The sequence below is a fragment of the Ambystoma mexicanum genome, chromosome 6q (assembly GCF_040938575.1).
Source record: "Ambystoma mexicanum isolate Mex_15411 chromosome 6q, UKY_AmexF1_1, whole genome shotgun sequence".
Lineage (NCBI taxonomy): Eukaryota > Metazoa > Chordata > Amphibia > Caudata > Ambystomatidae > Ambystoma > Ambystoma mexicanum.
Window position 1 is genome coordinate 362,835,527 of NC_090937.1, and position 6,000 is coordinate 362,841,526.

General features: G+C 43.4%; 1 long non-coding RNA gene across 1 annotated transcript in view; it reads right to left on the reverse strand.

Moving 5' to 3' along the window:
• Positions 1-2,437, reverse strand: part of LOC138515515 (uncharacterized) — a 44,814-nt gene extending 42,377 nt beyond the window's left edge. Inside the window, exon 1 of the long non-coding RNA XR_011282040.1 lies at positions 2,311-2,437. This is a non-coding gene — a long non-coding RNA (uncharacterized lncRNA). The remainder of the gene's footprint in view (positions 1-2,310) is intronic.
• Positions 2,438-6,000: the final 3,563 nt, after the last annotated feature.

The window sequence follows — 6,000 nt, forward strand, 5'->3', positions numbered from 1 at the left end:
TTCTATTGATTGCCGCTCACATGGCCTAATGATTATTGTTCCGGGCATGTGTAGCAATATCTCACCAGATTCCATTAGCCTTAAGTGTACAACATTGTCTAAGCCAGCTATGATGTTGTTTTTTGGCAGCTTTTATCAGATTAGTTGCATCACTCGGTTGGACATTCTTTATATCATTGATCCTATGCCTAAATTGTTGTTTTGCCTTTTGAATTGACCAATCAAAAACAGTGTTTTTTATTAGAAAGATTCCATCTTTCACTCGTGCTAAAATTCTTTCTTTTGTGATTTGAGACCTCTTTGATATTATTAACTACCTGTTCAAATGTAATTATTATTTCATTAGTATATTCCTCGGCACATTCAGCCATCTGCTCATTAAATAGTGTGATTTCGGCTTCAGCTATCACTTTGGCTTTACGTAATTTAGTAGGTTTCCATGTGATCCGATTTGCTGAGTTGTTAAATTCAATATTGCCGTTAAGTTGGTAGGAGGTCTCTTCTTTAATACATTTCATCAGCAAATAGAGTGGAAGATGGTCACTTTCTTCTCTAACACCAACTGACATATCAAACACTAAATCATTGGCACTATCGGTCACCACTATATAATCAATTGTGGATAAACTTCGACCACTCACACGAGTCGCGCTACTATTAGGATCACTACATGTATTAACATTCAGCATTTTCAGGTGATACTTGAGAAATAAGTTAGCCCAGGGTTTGCCATGTCTATTTGAAAAACCATGGACTATCGGCCCCAAACAGACATCATCATTCATTACATTCTCAGGTATCACTATCTTTGCATTTAAGTCACCAACTAATATACAGGGCAATCCTTCTATCGCTTCATTTAAGATTTTGGTCACCGTACCAAGGTTGATTTTATTAAACGCCCCATACGGAGGATTATAAGTCTTCACTAACAGTAGTTTCGGTATCTCAGGTATGTCAGTCCAAATCTCTACTGCCAGCACCATTTGTGTGGACCATTTCGTATTCTTCCCAACCCATGGGTGTCTAATGGCTGCAACTTGGTCCCTTCACTGGCAAACTTTGTATAGTGCACCAACCATCTATGTCACAAGGTTTGTGCAGCCATGTTTCTTGTAATGCAACCATACAAAAGGAATCAAGATTCACTAGCTACCGTCTTCAGCTACACAGTGATGATTACCTCTTGTTTTCCATGATAGCATTATACGTATCTCATCAGGGATGTTGTTAAAAATGAGATTTGAATGCTATGGGTAGCCATTGCCAATATCCATTAGTCTCTACGGTATTTGTAGGTATGTCTGACTGTTTTGCCTTCATTTCTGTCGGACTCCCAGCTTTATTTGGATCAGAGTTATTCATTCCTCCACTTATTCCCCCATTTTTATTAGAATTGTGTGTCAGTTTAATTGACACATTATCTTCTTTTGTAGTTCTATTTTTAATCGGTTTAAGACCTGAAAATATCTCCTGATATTTAACTTTTTGCATTTTTGTTTCCTTACAAGAGTAACCAAGTTGGCTAAATAAATCACTATGGATAAGGATGTAATCCAAAGTGACATTATCAATACACCACACATTGGTGATGGCCACGCTTGGTGTAACTAAATCTCTAGAAGTTAACATCCGTAGTGGTACAATGGCTGTGCATAGCTCTAGTAGGCGCCTTCTATTCAGTATCTCAACTATAACAGACTTAGCAGTCGCCTGGAACTGCAGAGCTCTGACATAGTTAAGCGAGAGTTGTTATAGTTTCCACTCATTCGGCACGTGTGCTGTTTAAAATGCTAGGATTTACTCCATTGCTTTTTTGGCACATGACAAATGCTGTTCCACAAAGCTTGTGATTTTCATTTCTTCCAATCTTTTATTCTCTTGAATTCATCAATTTGATGGTATAGCAAGTGGTGCCGACACGTGTTTCGACCTAACAGGTCTTTTTCTAGGCTACCAGTTTTAGTTTTTAATACATAAAGGTTGGATACATATTTCGTGAGTATGTGATCCCCAGATCGGGCATTCACCATTCGTGATTATGTTGACATTATGTGACATTTGTGGTTGGACACATTACGTGGGTGTGAGTCAATTCCCAGTGAAGGTGATATATATACAGTTTCATATTTGTTTGCAGATTGGTACATGCATTTCAAAGCAGATTATTAAATATAGCATTCACTGAACAATGTTTCATACATAGGGGGGAGAGAAAAGAAGAGATTTCCGTAAGTTTGATTGGAATTGGTCCCAAGAAGTTCTTAGTATTGGAAATGCAGTGGTTGAGTCAATTGGCTAGGGTCTCACCTGGTAGGTAATGAGGCAGGATTGTCTTGAGTCCTGCTTGGTGCAGGTACGTCAGTTGAATACTAGGTAGTTGGGTTGGTGAGGGCTGTGGTCCGCCCAGTTAGGTAGTTCTCAGAGGTCAATACCTAAGGATAATGGAAAATTGTATATGGTTGGCAATAGCTCGTGCCTGATGGCTACAATGATTGGTGTAGTGTTGAATTCATCAGAGTCCTGTGGTTAAGTGCACACATTATTTGGAGAGTTAACACCGAGCGGTCCTGAGAGTGAAGTCGCCTTAAGTTGAGGTGGGTTGCCGCTTGGCAGTCTACGTCATAGGGGCACTGGTGCCCGGGGACCCTTCCCTCAATTGCCCTGCGTGGCTGTTGCGGGAAGGGCCCGTGTCCATTTAGTGCATTTAGTGCATGATGTGCATATAGTGCCGCCCCAATTGGTAAGTACTGGGGTCTTGGTGCGGGTTGTGGCCCGTGGTGGTCCTGATGATAGGGGCACTGGTGCCCGGGGACCTTGCCCTCAGGATGCCCCAGAAGGGAGGTTGTGAGAAGGGTCCATGGTTGACAACGATACGTGCGTGCATTGGCTAGTGCACATAAAGCGTTTCCATGTGTTTGCGGCTTGTGTTATTATTGTGCGGCCCTGTTTATTTGAGGTTGGCCTTGGTGCGTGGAGGCGGGTGAAGTGGGTGTCTGTGTCCCGGGCCACCCGCCCATGGTGGTCCTGGTCATGAGGGCGCTGGTGCCCGGGGACCCTTCCCTCAGTTGGCCCCAAGGGGGGGATGTGGGAAGGGTCCATGGGTGTTTACAAATCATGTGTGTGTCTTTATTTATTCTAGTGCACTTAACAGCGTTCGTAATGCGCTCACGTCTGGTGTACGTTATAGTGCGGCCCCATTAATAACATATTTGGCCTTGGTGCGTGGAGGGAGGTACAGTGAGAGTCTGTGTCCCTAGCCACCCGCCACCTCCTAATTAGATCAAGGGCAGCCACCGATGCGTGACGAACCATCCAGAATGATGGCTATGGGAAAGGATAAGAAGGGAATGAAATAGGCAATTACCCATGAGTGTAGGTCGTTTGGCAAAGTGCCGTGCGCAAGGTTGGGGTGCATCTTACCTCTCATAGTTGATGTGCTTCTGCCTCCGGGTTCAGCTACAAGTGAGTAGTTTATCCCGTGGCGTTATATTGTTTGAAAGGCCCGTGTGTATTGGCCAGATGTCGGGATCCCCATTGGTTGTTGGGCTGCGGTGTCTGATTGGCTGCTGGGACAGCTGAATGGGGCTGTGGCGCCTCGGTGCGCATTTTAATGGGCCAGCGAAGTCTAGGTGCTGGCAGGTAAACCCTGCAGGAGATAATGTATTGGGCTGTTGTTTGAGTGCTGGCAGGTAATCCCTGCAAGAGATGGTGTGTTGGGCTGATGTTAAGGGGTTTACGTGATTGTGCCAGTGATCCCTGCAACACATCCAAGGTGTTGGGGTGCTGATAGCGGACATGTGGTTCTGGTCCATTCCATGGGAACAAATGTTACAGTTCCAAGCTGGTTGTTGCTGTGTGTCACTGTGGGTTGTGTCACTCGTACCCCCGATAAGGCGTGAAGGGCCTTTTTACCAGTTTCCACCGACTGGCTGCTAGTGCACTGTTAACAGAGATGGAGGGCACAGCAACCCATGGTCCCTGGTGCTCCCAACGCCTCTGACATTGTTAGTTGGGTCATTTTTATGAGTAGAGTAGCTATCATCTAACATTGTCTTCTTTTGCGCGCATGGCAATTCAGTAGTAGAAGCATCCGCTTTATTTCTCTTACCCATTTTTGATTTCGTATTATCTGATTTGTCTATGTTGGGCTCTACAAATAACCTTTGCATGTCTAGCAGTATTGTATCTGCTATACCCTGTCGACTCTCCCCTTTCTTTTTTATTGATTTCTTCTTTTTGGTCATTGCTAGCCATTCATCTAACGTTGGGCGTATATTAACTGGTACAAGTCTCATATCTTGCGAATTTTGTCTAGAGTTCACATTTTTCAATAGCCGTTTTTTTTTTTAATGGGACTTTCGATGACTGTTCATGAATGGACACTATGTGGTCTCCAACAAAATTGGGTTCTTTAGTTAGTGGAATCGGTCTAGGTGGATTGGGAACATTGGGGGTAGTGGAAGGGAGAAAAGGGATAGGCTTCTCTACAATACTCACACCAATTGCCGCTTTCACTATACATCCATTTTTTGTAACTCTCCCACTGCCACTACTATACATGGCAGCTTGAGGTATAGATTTCTTTTTCGGTAGTCTATTCTTTTTTAGTCTCCTGGCGGCCTGTCCAAAATTTGCAGTCTTGGCCATATCAGGAATGGTACAATCAGCTGTCGTCTCAGTGTCAACTGACTCTTTACTAGCCGCAGCTAATTTATCTATTTTTGCCATTGGAAGCATCTTCAGTATCTCAAACTCAGTATTGACACCTACATCTCTTAGCATCTTATTGGCTCTGTTAATGCTCTTATGGAGTAGGACAGAGTGTCCAACCAGCTTACACTCAATAGTGTCCCATTTGTCTCCCAGATTAGTTATAGCAATCTTCATCGCTTCTAATATTTCCTCAGAGCTCTTAGAGACAAAGCTTAAATTAGATAGGGAAACTGTCATCCTTTCGCTCATTATAGACAGGTTAGTCACCTTAGCAGGTACACTTTCCACACCTTCATAGCTCGGCATTTGCCCATCTTCATGTGTAATTATTCCAATGATTGGGTCACCCACTAATCTATCTTGTGGATTAGGTTTATCAAAGAAGAGAGACTTTTCGCATATTGCAATCGTTGTACAATCATGCACTATGTCACTCTGGAATCCATTCACACATCTCTTTTCATTATTCATATGCTCTAAATCATTAGGCTCTTGAAGTATTTCAGCAAACAGTTTAGCACCAATGCACGGTAGGCTGCTTGCCAGTTCTTCAATTAACTCATTCATAGTATTTACCTTATCTCGGGCACTCAACTGGGTGGGAATTACTCGAATCGCCAAATCCATTTTATTAAAAAAGGTGGTCATTTTGGCTGGCTTACTGTCGGTAAGTAGACCTGGTTTGGAGATGATTTTCCGTTTGCACACTCTACTCGGTCTATTTCCAGACTCTAGCTGGGGAGCTTCAACTTTCAATTTCATATTGTGTTTTAGGACTTTATCTTGGGCACTACCAACTGATCGTAATTCCATACAGTTTGCTTTCAACAGCGTGACTCACAAGGGTCAAGTGCCACTTTCTGTTAACAAATCTGGATATGCCAGGGACTAATAGTATTAAAAGCTATGGCACACTGTAGGCTGCACAAAGCAGCAAACAGCCAACAGCGCTACTTAGAAAAGCTACTTCTGGAAAGTGCGTGCGCCGGAAAGCACGCGGACCGTTGAATAAGTAGCTTCCTTTGTGGAGGGGGCAGAGTTACAGCCATATACTCTATAAATCAAGAGATATAATATTAATCAGTATTCAAATAATGTCCACAATAATGTCCACAGCGTCTTCTTTCATCAAGGAGAACATCCACTGTCTTTGGAGTGCTTCAACGGTCATGTAAACATGGATCGTACCGTAGCAGCGTCCGACTATAATTCAGAGCAGCGCTTCCTCCCAGCCAACAGCGCTACTTAGAAAAGCTACGTCCGGAAAGCGCGCGCGCCGGAAAG